This window comes from Macrotis lagotis, chromosome 5, assembly GCF_037893015.1.
Source record: "Macrotis lagotis isolate mMagLag1 chromosome 5, bilby.v1.9.chrom.fasta, whole genome shotgun sequence".
NCBI classification, from domain to species: Eukaryota; Metazoa; Chordata; class Mammalia; order Peramelemorphia; family Peramelidae; genus Macrotis; species Macrotis lagotis.
Window position 1 is genome coordinate 37,041,043 of NC_133662.1, and position 23,493 is coordinate 37,064,535.

At 35.7% G+C, this 23,493-nt stretch overlaps 1 protein-coding gene across 12 annotated transcripts in view; it reads left to right on the forward strand.

The window, feature by feature from the left end:
* MLIP (muscular LMNA interacting protein) overlaps positions 1-23,493 on the forward strand; it is a 490,259-nt gene that overhangs the window by 68,476 nt on the left and 398,290 nt on the right. The gene's annotated exons all lie outside the window — the stretch shown is intronic.

Here is a 23,493-nt window from a genome sequence, read left to right on the forward strand (position 1 = left end):
TAGTATCCTGCTGTGACTTGCACAGCTTGATACAAGTCAGATTTTTCCATTTCTCTCTTCCATTCCCTCTTCCCCCTGCACTTCCCAGTTGATAGCCTGGAGAAATTTTAAGTGCTGGAATAGAATACTTTAAACACAGGTTCACTACTATTGTAATAGCCCAAGAGATCTCCTTAGTATAGCTGCTTCATGGTTTCCAGAGCTGTGGTTTGTGAAATGTGCCTCAAAAATTACTTTAGCTATTTTATGTCCTATAATATTTTGCCAATATAACAGCTTGCAATTTATGTAGTACTATAAAGTTTGCAGTTTTAATGATAATAGTTTCACTTAACACTAATAATAGCTAAATTTTATATAGCTTTTAAAATTATATTTTAAAGATCTCATTTGATTTTTTTTAATCCCATTTTATAGATGAGGAAATTGAGGCTCATGGAGGTTAAGCAATTTCCCCAATGTGATACACATTTTAAATCCAGGTGTTCTTAATGCAAAATGCAATAAATTATATCTACAATGGCTACCTAGTGTTTTTTTTTCCCAACCTCACAATATAGTGAATTATCTCTGATTGCACAGCTACTAATTTTCAGAGATGGGATAGGAACCCAACCCTTCCTGAAAGCAGGTTTATATTGCTCTCATTAATACCATGTTCCAATGATGTTCCTGTGTACACATTATCATGTATACTATACAAGTCTTGCCTGACATAATATTGTTTGAATAATGCCTCCTCCATTTCTTTTACCCATTTTCTTACTCCATCTCCCAAGTCAGCATTCTCTTTCACTTGGAGAAACTTAAAATCCTTTTGACATTGAGACCCCCAGAGCATGTACTTCATTTTGGGAATTGCCTGAACTTAGGACACATTCTTTTTATTTTATTTTATTTTTTTAGATTTTTCAAGGCGATGGGGTTAAGTGGCTTGCCCAAGGCCACAGAGCTAGGTAATTATTAAGTGTCTGAGGTCGGATTTGAATCCAGGTACCCCTGACTCCAAGGCTGATGCTCTATCCATTGCACCACCTAGCCACCCCAGGACACATTCTTGTGAATAGTTTTATTGATGGCAAATTAAGCAGTCAATCAATAAAAATTTTTTAAGTTCCTATTGTACTGGCATTCACATACTCAATGGGATCTATCTTCTTATCAACTCAAGTTCCTTACAATAATGCAGATTGCAATCCTTTGCCTTGAGACTTGCATTCATGTCATCTCAGAAGTTATTCATATCTAGGTACCGTGGTGGACGCTCTCTTCATGTTCTCCCAACATTACAAGGGTCTCAGTGGGCTTGTTGAGCTTCTATCATCTCTCTTTCATTACCTGACTAAGTAAATCATATCTTTCTGACATATAATTCTTTTTTCTTTTAGGATTTTTGCAAGGCAAATGGGGTTAAGTGGCTTGCCTGAGGCCACACAGCTAGGTAATTAAGTGTCTGAGGCTGGAGTTGAACTCAGGTATTCCTGACTCCAGGGCTGGTGCTCTATCCACTGTGCCACCTAGCCACCCCTGACATATAATTCTTTAATGAAATTTTTCATTCCCATTTTTCTTCAAATATCCTTGTTTGTTATATGTGGTATCATGTTTGCACTCACTATATGCCTTTCCATTTCCCTCCATGGAATGCTCAGCTTTAGTGATGTTCCAGGTCTCATTCCCATACCAAAATATAAGTAGAATGTTTGTATTGAAAAGATGGACCTTTGCTATTATGGGAAGCTTGGGGACATGAAAACCACATTGCAATTTCCCAAAATAATTCAACCTGTGATAGACACTAGGAGTAAAATATGAAAACAATCCCTACTCTCAAGAAACTGAAATTCTAATAAATCACCAGTCTTTGAAAGTGAATACTCTTTTCTTGGGGGTGATAGTTTTTTTTAAAATTCTAGTTTTAATTTATGAGAAAAAAGCAAACAATCATTTCCACAACATAGTACAGTAAAAAAAGATGATCATACACAATTCTACATGCAAATCTACTATGCACAATTCCTTTTAAATATACAATAAAATCATGTAATTTCCTTCCCTTGCATCACCCCATACTGTTGAGATGGCTAAAATTATTCAATACATACTTCTATTTATTAGTTTTCTGGATGCAGATACCTTTTTTCTTCATATGTACTTTATATTTAATATGGGATTTATAATAAAATGACTCATTTGCTCAGTCATAGTAGAACAAAAATGGCTTATTTGCTCAGTCATTTTTAGAAAGTTTTTTAAAATTGTTTTTTCAAGGCAATGGGGTTAAATGACTTGTCCAAGGTTACACAGCTAGACAATTATTTAGTGTCTGAGGCTACATTTGAATTCAGGTCCTCTTGACTCTAGGACCAGTTTTCTATCCACTGTGCTACCTAGCTGCCACCTACTCAGTTATTTTTAAAACAATATTTCTGTTAATCTTTTGGTTCTATTCATTTCATTTTTCATTATTTCATGCAAGTCTTTCCATGTTTTACTAAAATCTTTGAGTCATCATTTCTTATAGTATAGTATTATTCTAGCACAATCATATGCAATAATTTGTTCAGTTATTCCTCAATTAATGGACATGCTTACAATTTCCCTTCTCTTTATCACCACAAAGAGAACTGCTATAAACATTTTAGAACATATAAATTTGTTTCCTTTCCCCCTAATTATCTTTGGATATAGACCAAGTAGTGGTATTGCTAGATCAATGAATATAAGTAATGTAAAAAGTCTTTGAGCATAATTTTATATTGCTCTCCAAAATGGTTGGATCATTTCACCATTCCACCAACAATGAATCAATGTCCCAAATTTTCCATTTTCTCTCTAACATTTTTCACTTAACCCTTGTAGTTTTAGGAAACATTTTTCTCAAAGCAAGCATACAAATCTGTTGACTAAAGATGAATTATTGGGCTGGGCAATACCATTTTTTGTAGTTTTTTAAAAAAAGGAAAATCTATTGAATAGAAAACAGCAAATGAACTTGTCAGGTTTGACTTATAGCTGGCTTTGAACATAGTTTCAAAAGAGGAATTATAGAAATAATCTATTTATTGTCAGTTCTAGCCAAACTAGTTGCCTCAATGAAGGCCAACTTAGACTGGACATAGTTGATTTGCACTATCCTCTATCACACACAAGGAGAAAGAAAAGTATCCTGCAGCAAGAAGGGCATGGGGGGGGTGTGTGTGTGAGAAATTGGTTCTCTGATGGGAAATTGAACCTGGGTCATGGCAGTGAGACCACTAGTTTTTAACCACTAGACCAAGAGCAGTTAGGTCATGCAGTGGATACAACATCAGTCCAGGAACCAGGAGGACCTGAATTCAAACTAGCTGTGTGACCTGGGAAAGTCACTTAATCCTGACTGCCTTGTATACAGGACCATCTCTAGCCATCCTGATTCATATCTGACCCCTGGACCTTGATGGGTCTCAAGGAGAAAGTGACTTGGCATAGCACCCTTTCATTCAAATCCAATTCATTTGTATGTCATGACATTACCTCCCTGATTTTATCATCTTCTAGACTGAATGACAAACAACAGGCTGGAAAAACTCCCCTCCAATTAGGTTTGTTCAGTAAAGGAATGGATCTCCACAGGATGTAGGTGCTTTATTGGAGGTCTTTAAGCAAAGATTGGGTAATCATTTGTTTGTATGGTATAGGAGAACTTTCTCCTCCTCTCTGCACCCCCCCCATCAGATATAGTTTGGAATAGTTTTTTCCCAACAATTTGATTTTGCAATCACCTTATATTCTGGAAACAGGTTTAAAACTGACTTCTGACATATGCTTGCTTTGTGACTGGGCAATTCACATAGTGTATGATGGATGTATTGTAACAGCTTATTAGATGAGTGCTTAAAGCAACAATATAAGTTCAGAGAACTCATGTGAAAGTCCCATTATCAATAAAATTGCAGGTCTGCTTCCTGTCTTGGTTTCTACTTTCAGATATTAACATTTAGCCTCCTGAGTAGCCCTATTCACTTCACCATTGGTTTGAAGTATTCTTGGAAGTTTTGTGGATCTACCTGGGAATCAAAATTTCCTTCTTTGTTTTCATGTTCATCTTTCCCATAGCTATCAAAATAATCTCTGTTGGCTCAGAGCTAATCATGACATTGTTGTTTTCCAAAATCATCAATGGCTCCCTATTGCTAAGAAGATAAAATGAAAATTCCTTAATCGGTATGTAGAACTTTCCACACTCCTACATACAAGCCATTTTTTGCAATCTTAATTAACAATCACTCTTTTTCACACAGTCTCTGTTCTAGCAAATTAGATTACTAAAAGCACCTTGGTCTTGTCCACCTCTATTCACATAAATTTTCCTTCTATACCTGGTTTGCAATTTTACTTATTTCTGCCTGTAAGGAAATCCTTTTTGTACCTTCATGAGTTATCCCAGTTATCTTTTATCTGAAACTTGCTCTGATATTCCCATCTGAAGACAATGTCATATTTTCCTTAGCTGTATCTGACTTCTATCATATTCATTTGTGTATATATGCAACTGAATTCTTTTTCATTTTTGACTTCTCAATGCCTAGCATAGTTCTTGTCATCATTGAGATTACATGTTATTTGAATGAGGTAAGATGGTGGGGAAATCAATATGTACATAAATGCACAAATATTTGGTAGGTAATTTAGTTGTGTGATTTTAGGGAAGGGATTGTTGAAGTAGAATAGATAAGATTTGACAACTGATTAGATACAGGAGTGAAGGATAGGGAAGAATATGAATGACTCCAAGGAATGATAGAAATGTCTGACAGAAAAAAAAAGAAAAGTTTGGATAAAGGGCACATTTAGTAAGGAATATACTCAGTTCTGTTTTCAAGATATTGAATTTGAGTTGCATCCAGGAGACATACAACAGCTAGGTGATTGGTGATATGGAATCATTATGCAGGAGAGAAAATTAGAATGAGAAATATCTATACATAGAAGATATCTGAATTCATGGAACCTGATGAGATCTCCAAGAGTGAGAGTGAAGAGAGACCCTGGACAAAACCTTGGTGGGAATAAGAGAGGGGTTGTCATTCCCAAGATATAAGATCTCAGTTCTTTGCTTTTAGCTTTACCTCCCCCCCCCCCAGTAGCTTTGCAAAGGAAAGAGAGACAGAGGGAAAAAGGGAATAGAGAGAAAGAAAGGGAGAGAGGTTAAAAAAAGAAGAAAGATGAAGAGAGGAGTATAGGGAGGAAGGGAGAGAGTTTTGAAATGATGGAGGGGGTTGTTTTTAAATTTGATATTCCATGTTGGAACTCAGAACAACATTTTCTCATAAAAAGAGTTCTAAAGAATGTCTTGAGTACTTTATAGTAATAGAATTATATAATCTAATACAAGTTATATAGGTTTTTATGGCCTGAATTGACAACTAGCTATCTGTGGTAATATTGTTTCTTGGAGGAAATGCATCCTGGGCTCTAAACAATTGATGCTATTAACAGATGAACTTTTAGAACACAGGTCAATGGGGACCAGTTGGATATTGTCTTTAATTCACATCCATTTTTAGTATTTTTCTTCCTGTTCATCCCAAATGTAGATGTTTAATGAATAGTCTTTGCAAATCAGGTTGCAGAGTTGTCAGGCCATGAGACCCAAGGGAAACCAAAGATGTGAAACTATTGTTACTCTCTGAGAGCCTGGAATAATCCTGATTCAGTACTTTCCTGGAGCAATATGAAGTTCAGCAACCCTAGCACAAAAGGAATAATTTAAAGGAGAGTTGGGGGTAGGGGAGGCTGACATTTTCTCTATTGCTTTTCTATTTGACTGAATTATTAAAAGTTTGTTCTATAGATGGTCACTTGAAAGTCTTATAAGATATTCCCCCCCCCCCCCCAGTATTCCAATTCATGTCTGGAATGTACTTCTTCTTCACTTCTAACTCTTACAATGCATATTTTCCTTCAAAGCTCCTTTTAAATAGTTTATCTTACATGGGACCTTTCCTGATCCCTCCAGCTGTCTAAATGACCTTGCATTTATTTTTGTATTTGTGGTATATAGCATATATTATCTTTAAAATCATCAAACCCTTTTGGAAATTGTTTATCTGATCAGATACTGTCTAATTTTTCTTTTTATTTCAATATTTATACATAGATGCTTAGATTTTTTAACCGACCTTAAGGACATATTCTCTTCTTTTTATTAATATGGTCCATCTTGGTCTATTTTGTTTATAATTAAGGTACCTAATTGAGATTACTTCCTTGGGGTAATCTTTAGTAATTTCAGTCTTCCCTCCCCTCCCCTCCCACTTTATTTTCCCTTATTATTCACTTTATGACTCCTTTGATTGTGGTTTCCTTGGGGGGATAAATTTCAAAACTTTCTTGCCCTGGACAATTCGAATTTCACCAGTCTCCATCCCCCCACTCACCCCAAGTGGATTCTTGGGAGAAAGAATTTCTCCTTTACTCTGTTTTTTATTTTAAACTGGCTTGATTGAGTGCTACATGGCCATAGACACTGCCTAAAATTTCCTCTATTTCTCATTTCTCAAAGCTTATTATAGCTCACATACATATAGATACACACACTCTTTAATGATACACATAAATATATATTAAGCTTTTTTGTGTCATGAACTATGGAGACAACTGAATTTTCTTTATCTATTACTCATAGTTACTATTTTGGAGAAGTTTGAGAGGTCTTCTAGCTTGTTGATCTCACACACAAACATACATGCCTACAAGCATTTATAGTTGTATATACACACACAAAGATGTGTGTATATATTTATATACATATGTATATGTGTATATATTTATATGAATATTTATATGTACATGTTGCCTTTCCTGATAGTATGCAAGGTCTTTGAGGGCATAGTGTGATATTGTGTCCCTGCCAGTGTTTGTTACCTAGTAGGTACTCAATAAATGATGGTTAGTTGCTGATTATGGGATGGTAGAATAAAAACCTTCTATACTTCTGGGAAGGGACATCAGAAACACCTGATTTGATCCACGAAAGAATTATTAACATTATTATTTTTATTGTTGTTGATGATGATGATGATGATAATAGTTGGGGAGCCTAAGCTGTGCTAAATAATACTTATTTACTTTTGTCTTACTGATTTCATTCCTCTCTGTCCATTTTCTTTGGAGACAAACTTTTTGAGGGTTATTTTTTGGAACACTAAAAGATACAACTAAATTTCAATCAAGTTTGTCATCTTTTCTAGCTTGAAGTTAGTAGTTTTTTTTGGAGGCACTATTAATAAATGGATCCCAGTATGTGCCTGGTACAAGAGGTGGGAAAATGCAATTGATTTTTATAACATAGTAGAATTTTCAATTCTGGAATTGTTACTACTCTTTCGTATACTTTACAGATGTGTGAATTGAATTGGAATGAAATGATTTTGCACTAATCACCACAATCTTGAAACTTGATTTTAGAGGTGAATGGACATAGGATTACTTTCTACTCTTGAGGAAAAAGAAATCAAAGCAATATCACAATTTTGTTTCCTATTAGCTCTTATCTTCGATCTAAATGTAATACCTTTGGAGCTCCATGCAAGCATCTTGGTATGTGTTGACCATTTCTAAAAGCATAGATTAGCAGTGAACTATTTATCTTGGGCTCAGGGGATTTGGATACCAGTGAAAAAACTTGAGACATATTCATTTATGAAAAGATATGCTATGATCCCCATTTAAATTTTTGAGCTATTAGGACACTCACAGAGAGTAAATTAGCTGTTGGAATAGTACTTTTTAGCCTGTGAATCAAAATAAAATGACTTTCTGGATATCAATAGCTTACTTCAATCACCCTAGAGTATCTTTCAGTGTCCTTTTTACCCTGGAACATTCATCTGCCCTGATGGGCTATTCTCCTCTTAATGAGTTTGTCCTAAGGCCTCCATTTTGTGGAGGAGCCTAGATCAATCAACCTTTGATCCCCTACCAGATGTTTTGCTCTCCTCTTAAATTCCATTTTTTGGTGTCTTCCTTCATTAGAATGTAAACTCTGCCCTCCAGCAGAGATTGTCTTTCTTTTAACTTGTTCCAGACATCAAGTAATCAGTTAATAAAAGCTGATTACCTTTATATTTGAATTTGAAATGTAGAATATTCTAACTCCTTCACTATAAGAAAGCATATTTTCATGTACCACAATTGTTGAGTCATTGCCCAATTTATACGTACCTACTTTGTTTTGCATTCCTTGTTACCATAAAGAGCACTGCTACAAATACTTTGGAATGTATGAGAACTTTCTTTTTATCAGTGATCTCCTTGAAGTATATGCAAGGGTGTACTGGTAAACGTTGAACAGCTGGCTTTCCTAAAAGACATCACATTTTAAAGTTTAATCCATATTATTAGAATTTTATCCATGATTTCTTAAATTTAGACAATCAACAAAACAATAAAGCAAGTCTTGATTTCCAACAATTGTCTATTTATGAAGCACAAATGATCTTATTAAACATTTAACACTTAACTTGGTGGGTATGCCTTATCTCTTTTTTCTTTTTTTATGTTTTTTGCAAGGCAATGGGATTAAGTGACTTACCCAAGGTCTCACAGTTAAGCAAATGTCTGAGCTTGGATTTGAACTTAGGTCCTCCAGACTCCAGGACTAATACTATACCACCTAGCTGCCCCCAGTATACCCTATCTCTAGCAAACCCTTGTAGAAGTCATTTGGAACACATGAGATTTTAGCTATTAAAAAACCTTCAATTGGAAGAGCCTGAAGAAAAGACATTTGGTTAGAGATAGATCTCTTTGAAGAAAAGTGTAATTCTGTAGGTCATATAGATAGACTGGAAATAGAATACCATGTTTCACCATGTATAAGATGCACCTTAATTTTGGGACCTGAAATTTGAAAAAAAAATGTATTACATAAAGTTATTGAACTCAAGTTTTATTCAACATAAAATTCATGTAACTCCTCATCATTGTCAAAACTCCCATGCATTAGCTTATCCTCATTTGTATTTGATGACAAATCACTGACTTAGGAGAGACTCTGACTGCTCTCCTCCCTGTGCTCTGGTCTGTGGTTGAACACAAGAAGTACCTTGGCAAGTCTGGTGCTTGGATGCATGCTTAGTCCATTCTATTTCATTAACCTGATACACCAATTATGTCCTCCTTTGAAATCAGTCACTTTTTTTTCATCAGTAATTATTCTTACCACACGCTGAACCATCTTTGTGGACCCAAGAATTCCAACTGCCCTTTGCTCTTCAATCCATAGCTTCAATTCCCTCTCTAAATCAAGCCATTTTGCTGATTTGTTTTTCATGACCTTCTTCTGTGGAGGCATTTTCGGGTGGGGGGGCAGCTTTCTTCTTCTTGTAACCAGTCTCAGATTTTCTCTGAGGAGAACCAAACTAATGTTCAGCAGCACAATGTCCATTCACTTTTGCAAAGGATCACTTTTAATTTGAATTCAGTACTGTACAAAATTTTTTTTCTGAGCCATTTCTGAGCAGAACATGGCAAAATGTAAGCTAATATACTGGTAACAAATGCAAAACAATGAGCACAAAGACAAGTGCAAAAAATGAGAAATGCTTATGCAAAAATCTACCACCGCTGAAAAAAAAGATGCTGCCAAATTTTTAGAGCCCGAATTCTTCAAAACATGGTGCATCTTATAAATGGGGAAATATGGTAACTAGTCTGACTGGATGTTCATATATGGTGGCAAATAGAAAGAGTGGGAGTGCAGGGGAGATAGCTGCACAGTAAGTGAACAGATGATCTTGTAGATATAATGCCAAGAATTATAGGGTGGATCATAGGCAAACAAATTTGACTTAAGTCCATTTTGAGAAATAGAATGAATGCTGACTCTGGAGTTGGAGAGTATGGGTTCAAATCCTCCCTCTGATGTTTACTTCCTCTGTTTCTTGGTGCATTGTTTAAACTCTTTGAGTTAAAATGGCAAAATGATGAGGTTGGACCAGATAACCAGCTCTAGATATAGAATTTTATGATTTCTTCTGTGTTGCCTGCATTTACTTTTACTTTTTTTTCTTTTTTTTAAAGTTTTTTGCAAGGCAAACGGGGTTAAGTGGCTTGCCCAAGGCCACACAGCTAGGTAATTATTAAGTGTCTGAGACCAGATTTGAACCCAGGTACTCCTGACTCCAGGGCCGGTGCTTTATCCATTACTCCACCTAGCTGCCCCTGCATTTACTTTTTAAAGATGCTTCCCTACTGTGCCATTGAAGCCCTTCCTAGATCACAGTAAAGACAAATCCATCGCTACAAAATAAACAAGCAAATAATATTGTCCTTTATGGAGGAATTAGAGCAAATTATCATCTGACTGGTGTCTAGCATCATCTGCTCTGTTCTTGAATCTAGGCTGACTTCAGCATGTTTTAAATTTCCTTCTGCCTAGATCTTTGATTTTGGTGACCTTTGATATAACTGGACTCATTTCCATCTCTACTTGAAACAAGGGAAACCACAAAGGTTGTCTCCTGTTAATTGCTTACCCTGCCCCTCTTCTCCCATCTTCATAGGTTGGGCTTGCTTCTCCCTCTCTCAATGTGAAACTTAAAATAGCAGTTGTGTTGCATTTGTTTGTATTTTCATTGGTTAGTTGACTTTTACCTCTAGGTATATTTGAGGGAAGCTAGATGGCACTGTTTATAGAGTGCCATGTTTGAAGTCAGGAAGACTCATCTTCTTGAGTTCACATCCAATCTCAGACATTTTCCAGCTATGTGACCCTAGACAAGTCATTTAATCCTGTTTGTCTCAGTTTCCTCATCTATAAAATGAGCTGGAGAGGGAAATGCAAACCATTAAAATATCTTTGCCAGGAAAACCCCATGTGGGATCATGAAGGGTCAGGCACGACTAACAAAAATAATATTTGAGGAGGATTCTTCAAGTATATTAAAGGGGGATCTAAATAATTAAGTGCCAGAGTATTTTCAGCAGTGACCTAGATTCAGGAAGACATAAATTCAAATATGGTCTCAGACACCAATGAATTATGTGTTCCTAGATGGCATTTAACTGCTTTCAACCTCAGTTTTCTTATTTGTCAAATGAGGTTAATAACAACATTTACTTCCTGGAGTTGCTGAGAGAATCAAATGAAATGATAAATTTCATTAATCATTTTAATCACTTAGCATAGTGTTGGCACTTAGTAGGTTCTCAATAAATGTTTATTCCTTTCTTTCCTAAGACATAGCAGGGATATAATTGGCAGAGATGTGGTCTGGAAGTCAGAAGGAGTTTAAGTCCTATCTCTGACACATAATAACTGTGTTATTCTTTAACTCAGCCTTTGAGTGTCCCTAAGCAAATCTGATTGCAAATTGCAGAGAAGGTGCCAATCAACATTAATAAAAATAGTTATGCAGAGAGCTCCCTATTCCAAGGTTCAAAAAACCCTTGATCTCTCCCCCAAATAACAAAAGGAAGATATCTAACCACTGTTACAACAACTATAGCAAGTGGTTTTTCTGCCTGCTTTGATTCTTGGCAAACACTAAATTTAGACTATTAAACTGACTGGGTGACATATAAAACAGAGACAATTTTATAGAAGCTATAAGATTTTGAATGATACCATTTATTAGGGATGGTCTGGCCTGAGGTAGATCTCAGAAGCACATCCATCCCATCTCTGGGATTCTACTTAAAATTTTCCCCAACTACTTTCAATGGAGTGTATTGATACTCAGTCACAATTAACTAGTGACAGTGTTCATCAGTAGAAAAAGGTGAGGGTCATAAATAAATCCACAGTGAAGAATCAACTTTTCTGAGATTTTTAAATAAAGAACCAATGAATCTGTCAACTCAGAATAAGAAGGCAAAGCAAAAGTAGAAAAAGCCACTGATCACCACTGGAAAGAGATCCCAGGAGGAAAACTTACATAGCTAAGTTTCAAAACTTAGGATAAGAAGAAAATATTGGGGACAACAAGATAAAAATTAAATATCAAGGAGTTACAATAAGGATTTCACAAGACCTAGCAGCTACTACATTGAAGGACTATAGGCCTTAGAAGACTACATTTTGTAGCCCAAAAGAGTTGGGATTGTGACCGAGGGTAACTTAGCCCCCCAAAGTTGGCTATAATCTTTAATGGAAAAACCAAATAAGACAAACACAGATATTTAATGAACTGAAAGACTTTGAGGTATTTGTGATCAAAAAGAGCAGAGCTTAAGGGAAGATTCAGTATACAACATCTAGGAGAAATATAAGGTAAATATTAAAGATTAATTAGAAGGGACTCAATGAGGTCAAATTGTTTATTTCTTACATGTGAAAATATTATTAGTACTTTTCTGATTTTCATCATTTGGATAGTTTTAAAAAAGACTTGGACTGAGCTGTATATGATGAAGTGATTCTAAAAAGTAAAACTAGGAAGGGAGAGATAATAAGGGAGTAATTATCTTACACAAATGAAGCATTAAAGAAACAAATGATACAGAAGAATCTAATAGAGGGAAGATGGTGGTGGTGGAATCTTATTCTCATCATGAATAGATTAAAGAGGGAACAAAATACACATACATACATACGTGCATATATGCATGTGTATATTGAAAGTCTTCTAAATATAGAAAGAAATAAGAGGGTGAGAGGAGTGGGTGGGTTAAGAAATAGGAGTGCAATGTAGCAGATAGAAGTAAAGCAGAGGAATGAGGAGGGATAGGAATGGGTGAGAAAGATAATGAGGAAAAATAGGAAGGAGGAAAATACATAAGAAATAAATACAGCTTAGAATGTGAATGGAATGAATTTACTCAAAAGATGGAAACTGATAACAAATTATAAATTTGAATTCACCAATATGCTGTTTTCCAGAAATGCTATATAAAAAGATAGATATACACAAAAATAAAATAAAAGTCAGGAATAGAATTTATAATATAAAAAGCAGGATTGATAATTATGATCTCAGACACAATTAAAACTAAAATGGATTTAATCAAAAGAGAAAAATAGGGAAACTACATTGTGTTAGAAACATTATTTAATATTGTTTTAGATAATTAAAAATAACTCGACAATATAAAATACCTGAGAGTGCATCTACCAATACAGGCACAGAAACTATATGAATATAACTATAAAACATTTAAAAAATAGCCAGATCTAAATAATTGAAGTAATAGTTATTGTTCATGGGTAGATAAAGCCAATATAATAAAAATGACCATTTTATCTATTTATTCAATACCATCCCAATTAAATTATTAAAAAATATCTTACTGAGTTAGAAAAATAATAACAAAGTTAATTGGGAAGAAGAAAAGCCCAGGGACTTCAAAGAAACCGGGGGAAAAGATGTAATGAAGCAAATTCAGCAGTATTAGACCTTAAAATATATTATTAGGTGAGAGCATTGTTGAAGTATAAAATGGATAATTTCAATTATTTTCCTCTGTGTGTATATGTATGCATAATAACCTACATACACACACATATATATACATCTTCTACTTAGTTATTGCCCAGTCATCATTTTCCTTGAGAAATTTAATAGGAAAAATCAAAATGACAACCTGATTAGATTATTCATTCATTTAACTTAAAATTTTGTAACTAGTTTTGTTTATTTTTTTGAGTTGTACTAGGAATTATTCTGGGATTTTCAGAACCACCTCCTATTAGCTAGATCCCCTTGGTCAAAAGGAAAGATCCAGAACTATGGTAAACCCCTTTTTAGTCAGCTCCTGACTCCCCCATCTAAGGAATCAAAAATGGAGCAAGATTCTCTAATCAAATTTATTGGAAAGAAAGATTGTAGGATCTGGAAGGAAATTTAGAAGTTATCTAGTCAAATAAATTTATGAGAAAACTGAGACCTTTAGATGTCTAATATCACAACAGGCAGTATTAGAGCTAGTATTTAAACTCCAGCCCTATGTTCAATATTCTTTCCATTGCTTTTCCTCATCCTTTAATTGAACTCAGTCTTAGAAAAAGTGACAATTATAGTAGCAGTATTTACATATAAGGAAGACATCCCTGTCCCATCCAGTGTTCTATGGGGTCTTAGTGCTATGCACCTTCTGAATTTCAAGATGTAAGGTCCTAGTGTCTACTAAAGGAGTTCCATTCTTGGTTCATAGGAGAGGGAAAACATAAGCTAAGCCAGCACTTTCAGATAGGTAATTATGACACATGACTTCACCATCATTCATTTTTATTATCCTGATGTATACTGTGCCACAGTAGTGGAATATTAAGAACTATTTGTGCAATGTTGTAAAGTTTGCAAATACCTTTATGTAATATGAATAGAATAACTTGAAGTCAGGAAGATCTGAGTAATTAAGGGACTTACTGTGTGACCCTGAAAAAGTCATTTGACCTTCAACAATCTGTTTCTTCATCTATAAAATGGAAATAATAATAGCATGTTATGGAGAGTAAATGCAAAATTCTACATAAAACACTTTGTAAACTTTAAAACCTTATGCAAATATTAGTTGTAATTATGTTAGTTCTTTTAAGTCTCTCAATAACCTTTTGAGGTAGGTATTAAGATATTATCATCTTTATTTTTTAGCTGAGTAAACTGACATCCAGAGGGTTGACTGACTTAGCAAGGGTCACCCAACCCATAAGCATTGAAGAGAAAGTAGAATTTGAACTAAGATCTTGTTGACTAGTTGTTCTATTCATTTTACTGTTAAGAATTTCAAATTTTAAGATGTTATATAAATAGTTATTGCTGTTATTTAATAGTTGAGGAATTGTACACCTCAAAAGAGGGAAATGTTATCTTGATTTTTTTGGAGTGTCAAAATAATGTCAGTGTAGACCAACAGTAGCATTCTACACTCAGGGAAGAAGGGGGAGGAGAAACCAGGAGCCTCAATATTTTGGGCATTCAACTGCACTCTCTCTCCCAGGCTCCCTCACATCAATAAATGAATGAAAAAGCACTGTGCTAAGCTCTGAGGATACAAATACAAAAATCAAAGATCTATCCATCTTTCAAGGAGTATATATTTTAATTGGGGGAATATATATATATATGCATATATACATGCACCTATGTAAATATGTATAGATGTATATACATATATACATACATACATACATACATACATGTTGTTGTTGTTGTTGTTTTTGGTTCTTCGGTCTAAAAGACCATGAATTCAGGAATGCCATGGCTTGCACATGAATTGGATTTAAGTGAGGGGGTACTGTACTAAATCAAAGTCTCATTTTCTCCCCCCAAGCCATCTGGATTTAGACCAGATATGAATCAGGATGACAGGAGGTAACCTTGGATGGTAGGCAAAGATAAAGTGACTTGCCCAAGGTCACATAGCTAGTAAATGTCAAGTTTCTGGGACTGGATTTCCTGACTTCGGGACCAGTGCTCTACCTGCTGTGTCATCTAGCTGTATATACATACATATAGAGGCATAGAGACATACACAAACATACACACATGTATATATATATATATATATATATATACATACATACACACATATACACGTCTATTTATACATATCTCTCTATCATATCTCTCTCCTCCCCCCTTCTCTCTGTTTCTCTGTCTCTCTCTCTGTCCCTCTATCTCTCTCTCTATCTCCTCCCCCTTGAGAATAATGACAAGGGAAAAATTTTTGATTTGAAAAATCATAAGAGTTGGTGAATGGATTCAAGGGGGAGTAGATTGACATTCTCCTAGTTTTTTTACATTTTTACATTTGTTTTCTAATTATATACAATAGTAATATGTACACATCATTTTTTGCAAGGCTTTGAATTCTACAATTTCTCCCCTCCTCCCTTCCCTCCCTCCCCACAAACAGTCTCTATATCGTTTCCATGCCATACATTGAAGTAAATTGAATGTTATAAAAGTAAACATGAGAATAAACATAAACCCCCTCCCCCTCCCAAGAAGATGAGAAACCTCAAGAATAGAGAGAAAAAAATTGTACTTCAGTCTGTGTTCAGATTTCAATGGCTCTGTCTCTGTGGTGAGTTGCTTTCTTTATCATAAGTCCACCAGAGAAATTGCTTCAATATTTTTCCCTCAGTTGCTATAACTAGCTGTACCTCCACTCTATTTCTCCCCACTCTCATTTATTCCTTTCTCTCTCTCCTTTCATCCTGGCCCTGTCCAAAAGTGTGTTGAATCTGAATACCCTCTCCTTCGATCTTCCCTCTCTTCTGTCACCTATTCCCCCTTTTCTCCCCCACCATTTCCCCTTCATCCTGTCCCTTTCCTCCCATCCTTCTCCAGGGCAAGATAGATTTCCTCAGCCTATTAAGTGTGTATGTCATTTCCTCCCTGAGCCATTTCTGATGAGAATGAAGGTTCACTCACTCCCCCACCCTCCACTCCAATGAAAAAGCTCTTTCTTGACTCTTATGTGAAATCTCTCAGCTTCTTCTTCATTTCCTTTTCCTTCCTCCCAGTACTTTCCCCATCACCCATTGACTCCATCCCTTTCCCTCATCATACCATTATATTCCACTCCTTCCTATGTCCTGTCTATATATGCTTTTTCTAACAGCTCTTATAAATGAGAAAGTTCATATGAGTTATCAATATCTTCTTCCCATGCAGGAATACAAACAGTTCAACATCATCAAGTTCCTCATAGTTAGTCCCTCTCTTCCACTCCCTCTATGGTTCACCAGAGTTCTGTACTTGGAGATCAAGCTTTCTGTTCAGCTCTGTCCATCTCAGTAGGAAAGTTTGAAAGTCCTCTGTTTCATTGAAAATCCATCTTTTCCCCTGAAAGAGGATGTTCAGTTTTGCTGGGTAGTAGATTCTCTGTTGTAAACCAAGATCTTTTGCCTTCCAGAATATCATATTCCAATCCCTACGAGCCCTTATTGTAGATGCTGCTAGATACTGTGTAATCCTGACAATGGAATCTCTGTAGTTGGATTGCTCGTTTCTGGCAGCTTTTGGAATTTTCTCTTTGATTTGGGAGTTTTGGAATTTGTCTATAATATTCTTGGAAGGTTTTCTTTTGGTATCTCTTTCAAGGGGTGACTGGTGAATTCTCTTGATTTCTATTTTACCCTCAGCTTCTAGAATCGCAGGATAATTTTGCTGTATCATTTCTTGAAAAATGAAGTCTAGTCTCTTCTCCTGGTCGTGGCTTTCAGATAGCCCCACAATTTTTAAATTATTTCTTTGGGATCTGTTTTTGAGGTCAGTTGTTTTTCCAGTGAGATATTTCACATTTTCTTCTAATTTTTGACTTTTGGGGGGCAGAATTTTATTTCTTCCTGCTTTCTTGCAAAGTCATCAGCTTCCTTTAGATTCATTTTTCATTTGAAGGAGTTTTTTTCTTCAGAAAGCTTTTTTATCTCCTTTTCAGATGGCCAATTCTGCTTTTTAAGGCATTCTTCTCCTCATTTTCCTTTTGTTTTGCTTTTTTCCCCCCATTAGGCCTAAACTGGTTTTAACATATTATTTTCTTCAGTATTTTTTTTTTTTGTACATCTTTCACCAAGCTTTGGACTTGGTTTTCATGATTTTTCTGCATCACTCTCATTTCTCCTCCTAATTTTTCCTCCACCTCCCTTAATTGCTTTTCAAAGTCTTTTTTGAACTCATCCATATTATGAGCCCATTTTCCATTTCTCTTGGAAGTTTTGGATACAGAAGCTTTGATTTTGTCATCATCTGAGTATGCATTTTGATCTTCCATGGGACTAAAGTAATTCTCTATGGTCAGATTCTTCTTTTTTTGTTGTTTACTCATTTCCTCAGCCCAAGACTAATGTACAGCACTTCCAAGGCTTTGGGGTTATTTTTTTGGGGGGAGCACACCCCATTGGAACCTTTATTCCTCCAAGGTCTTTTGCTCTGTAGCCTGTGCTTTGATATGTAGGTCCCCCCCCCCACACTACTTCCCTCTTCCATGGGGCTATAAGGAGGGCTCCAGCTTGGTTATTTAGTATGGAAGCTCAAACTGCAATATGTGAGTGTAGGCAGACAGTAGAGTCCTACCCTGGGGAGAGCAGAGAAATCTCTGCAGACTTCCCTTACCGTCTCTGGGTCTCTGGGGGTACAGCCTGCTTTCTCCCGATTCTCATTGCAGATTCTGTGGCCATGCTCCTCACTCCAAACTCATCCAGGTGCAGCGGAGTTCTCTCCCTGCCAGCTGTTGCCAGTGATCTCTGGGCTGGGTTGCACTGGGCTGCACCATGGCTTTTTTTTTCCCAACCCCAGGTCCTGGTGAAACACACCTTTCCCGTGGAACTTCTAAATTGTCTTGGACTGGGAAAATGTATCACTTAGTCCTTCTGTGGGTTCAGCCCCTCTAAACTTTGGCTAGAGTCATCCTTTGTTCATTTATTTGGGGTTTGGGGGGTCCAAGTACCCGGGAAATGCTGCCTTCATGCAGCCATCTTACTCCTAGAGTTCTTAACTAGGGATCTTAGACCCCTTAGGCAGTCTCGTGAGATCAGTAGTCCTTTTGCAGAGTAATATTTTAAATGCTTAAAATAAAATACATTGAAAGGGAAACAAATTATATTGAAATACAGGAATAAGAAAACCCTAAAAAATCTAACAACAAAACAATAATAACAACCACCACTCCCAAATCAAGTTCATGGTCTTCAGTTTAGGAATCTCTATGTGTTGTGTGGTTCCTATGTACTCTCTCTTCTGCTTTTCAACTTCTCTGGGCTACTTTTCCTCACATTAGGTTTCTTCAGCTATAATAGGGAAAGGAATCCTGGAATTTGTCTACATCTCATGGGAGTTTGGCATTTTCCTGGATTTTGTCAGAGATGGGTTCTTATAGCCACTCCCCAAGCATTTTAGAGTCAGAAACAAAATACTATTAAACCCCTAACAGTTCCATGATCTCATGAGCACTCTCTGCACAAGTGTAATTGAGCCACCAGTCAAAATATTTGTCAGAAGACTTCTATGTACTTGACATTATGGCAGATGCTGGGGAAGCAAAAGATAAAGGCAAATGATTACTTGTCTTCAAGAAGCTTCTTTTCTTGGGGATTTGGGAAGGGTGGGAATGGAAGAGCAAAAACAACACAGTAATAATAATAATTAGCTTTTTTATATACTCCTTTAAGGTTTGCAAAACATTTTATATATATTTTCTCATTGCAACCTCATCACAAATTTGTGAGTTAGAAGTTATTATTATCTGCATTTTACAGATAAGGAAATTGAGACTGGATGATATTACTTGACTTAGCCAGGGTCACATAGCTAGCAAGTTCATGAGGCAGGATTTACACCTGCATTTATAAGTATGGTATATTGTGTCTATACTGTACTTATTATTAAAGATCCATACAGGATATCTGGTAGGGTGGACTGCCAGCAGTGGGGTGGTTAGGAAAGATCTCCTGAAGGAGGTTTTATTTTGACTGATCTTTGAAGCAGACTGGATATTATGGGTGGAGGTGAGGAGAGATTGCATTCCACACCACAGTGAGAGCCTATGAAAAGATTTGGTGAGAGAAGTTGGAATGTGGGATGGATAGCTAGTTGATTTGTTTGACTGGAATGTCAAGTGTTTAAGAGTGTAAAGTGAAATAAACATGAACAGGATGGCTGAAATCAGAAAATGAAGGAATTTAAAAACCTGATGAGGGAGTTTGTATTTGGTCCTGGAGGATCAAATATGAGAGACATTGGAAATCTCTGAACAGGAGAATAATATAGTCCCAATCTATGCTTTGGCAGCTGTATAGAAAATGGATTGAAGAAGAAAGAGACTGAAGACAGGAAGACCAAATTGGAGCCTTTTACAATAGATCAGGTGAGAGGTGATGAGGCTTGATCCAGGGTGGTATATATTGAATGCCTTACTCTATAAGATTCTTGACCAGATTCTTTCATAAATATTTTACAATGCTTCTCCCCAGTATCCTTCCTTTGGGTCTTTTAATTTTTTGCTGGCTCTAGTACATCACTTAGCCTATGTTCTTCTCAAACATAATTGGCCTACTTTGCTTTCCAATTATACATTGCCTTAATGTCATTCTCATATTACTTCTTGGTAGAGAGAGTTTCCTCACCTGGGTGTTCCCTAGTCTAATGAAATCTTAGGTGGAGACCCAAGATCTTATGTGTCATAGAACTTGATACAAACAAAACACTATCATGGAAACTTTGAGATGACTTTACCACTTTTAGGGAATCCATCTTATATTTAGATTCTGTGATGTATATATATCTGTTTTGTAATTTGTTATTGATTTGATAATGAAATTGTGCTTTATCATTTATATTGATAAGCAAGAGCATCTAGGTGGTACTGTGGATAGAGCACCAGGCCTAAAGTCAAGAAGACATATCCTCATGAATTCAAATATGGCTTCAGCTATTTCCTAGCAGTGTGAACCCAAGCAAGGTATTTAATCCTGTCTGCCTTAGTTTCCTCATCTGTAAAATGAACTGGAAAAGGAAATGGAAAAACCACTTCATATCTTTGCCAAGAAAACCCTAAATGAGATCACAAAGACATGTCTGAAAAGTGACTGAGCAATAGCAACAACATCAATAAGCAGAGGATTACCATACTATCGTAATTTTAGAATTGAAAAGGACCTTGGGGGTTGAATCTATACCCACATCCACCCACAGATGAAGAAGCTAGGCATGGAAGTCAAATAACTTGCCCAAGATCAAAAATAGAACTCAAGTCCTCCTGACTTTGGTCTCCCAACTTTACCATACCTCTCAGCTTCAATGCATTGAAACAATACTAATGTATCATTTTTAATATATGACCCAATTACACTAAGATCATTGATTCAGAAATGACTCACATATCATTAACCAATATTTTTTAAAAATCTATTTTATTTCCCCAATTAATGTTAAAAAAGAAAATTAATTCATGTGACTATAAAATTTGCCATATTTTACTTTTCTCTATTTAAAAAGTGTTATTCATATATATGAACATGAACCTTTTCAGCATTCAATGTGTTTTTGACCTCTTTAATTAATACTATAGAAACTGGAGATATCCTTAAATTGTAGATGGGCTCTTTCCAAGACAATCTGGCCTGTGTTCAAGGAACTTTGTGGATCTACCCTTGCTAAAAAAGCACCATAGCTTCTGAGCCCCCCATTCAGCATATTTCTTTTTAACAGTCAACTAGAAGACACAATTAATTGCAAAAGCTTTCAATGAAACAGTAAGAAAATAAGCAATAGGATATTTCTTCCATAAACTTAGAACAAAGTTTCTCATATCATCTGTGGAAAGAGTAGCTTTATTTGGAGAACATGTGTAGTACAATTAAAATAATATGTAAATAGAAAGTAGATGTAGCAGAGCCTGAGCATAGATGGGGCTACTCATGTTTCTGAGGCTAGAGGGTAACTGATGTCTTCTGATGTGACTTCACTGTTCCAGACTTATTCCCTACTGGTGTCAAATACAGGTATCTTTGGTATGTGTGTGTGGGCCAAGTATATAGTCTCTTCCAAGTGCTTATATATGATTGTCTTGCAAGATCATTGCAATGTTCTATTGGACACTTGCTTGAAAAATTTTTTTCTACTTTTAATTTTTCACTTCACTTGGGGCTCTCAGCTGCATATTCCTTATTTCCTAAAGAGTAGGTATTTCTTATTTCCTAAAAAGTAAGTATTCTATTTTTTTTTTGAGTATGTTCCCCTTTGGCAATATGCTGTACCCTATGGACCCATTTTCATAAAAATCTTTTTAAATGTATAGAATAAAAAAACAGAATATAAAGGAAAACTTACATTGAAATGGGTATAAAAAAATAAAGTTCACTAAGCTCAGATTAAGAATCCTTGCCTTACAGGAAAAGTTGACTTTATTATTTTTCTTTGACCTTAGATCCTAGCTGGTTTAGGTCTTTCTGTGAAGCCAAATCTTTATATATCCAGTGTTAAACTAAAGTTAAAACCCATTGCTGCTGCCTTTTTCCTTGTGAAAAAAAAAATCTGTTCTCATAGCTTGGCTGTGATAGTCTCTTTTCTCTTTAGAAGGAAAGTTCTCACCTTCTGGATCTCTTGGAACACAAACCAGCCAGTTAGTTCAGTAGAACCTGCAAGTATTAAACCTCTTTCTACTCACCAAATGGATGGTCAGTGTAGTAAGCTTCTATTTGACTTAAAGTTAGAAGGTCTTTGTAACTTCCAATAATTTTTGATTGACAAACTAACACATTTTCAGCATAATTTCAGTGAATGCTGCCTATTTAAGAAACTGCTATTGATAGTCTGAGTGTGAATCTATCTCCAACTCACTTTCCACTTTTTTTTTAAGCACATGACTATTTTTTAGTCTCCTCTGCAAATGACCTGGGGGGCTAAGGAGGGAGAATGATATCACCTATATAGAATTACTTGGAGGCACTATTTTTTTGCCTCAATACTTTGTTGCTTCTTCTTGCCTTTTACACATACATGTGGATAGCCACAAATGTAGAGCCAAACTATATCCCTGACCAAGGGAAGAATTTTCAGTCTCTTCAAATCAATCATACATGGCCTACCAAGAGATTTGTGAATGTATAAGATTGTACAGAACTTAACATATAAAACAATGAGTATATTTATGATAGCCATAGTCTCATATGCATTCAAGAGTCTGATACATGAGATTCACATGGGAATTGCATGATACTAGTCATAGATCATGTGGTAAACATATCATACATCATGATGACAAACATGATGACATGCCACAATAGATGAGATTACATGCATGATGAAGAATACAATTTTCAAACAGTATATGCCACATAGCATGCATATTAGAATTGTATGCAGTAATCAAATATCTAATCCATAAACAGAAATTCAATGCATGTGCATAAATCAGTAATATTTTATATCATTGAATATTAGTATACACATCAGCAACAGGATCAGTGAAGCATAATTCAATAACAATAGCACATCATATGATGACAAAAATTATTTATAACATAACATGTATTTACATAATTGTTTATTTGTTTCAAATATATCTTAAGGCACTCTAGCAATGTGTGCTGTTTGGTTATCTGCATGATCACTTTGAGCTGTTTTATCTGAAACAACATAAGCAAGCTTGATCACTAAATAATCATCTTGGCATATCTACTAGGACTCCTGGCTTAATTATTCAAAAATCCTTAAGTTTCAAGCCTGAGCTCATGAAAAGCTTGGACTGAGAATGAGTATCCACAGACCTCCTAGAGATGTTAGTCCCAATCCTGAATTTGTGAATAGCTTAGACTTCTTATCACAGCCTCCAGGCCCTAGGCTCTAGGGCTCCAGGTGCCTTACTTAAATGCTTTATTCAAAAACTCTGTCCTTATGTATATTTGACTGGCAATAATCTTTTGATTACCCTACACCTCTAAATTATAATTTCCCTTTTGTTTTGAAGCCAAGAAAAAGGAAGATGCTTGTCTTTCCACTCATGCTGAGTGTTCTAGTATCCTTTACCTACTCTTCCTTCCCTTTACATGTTTCTTCCACT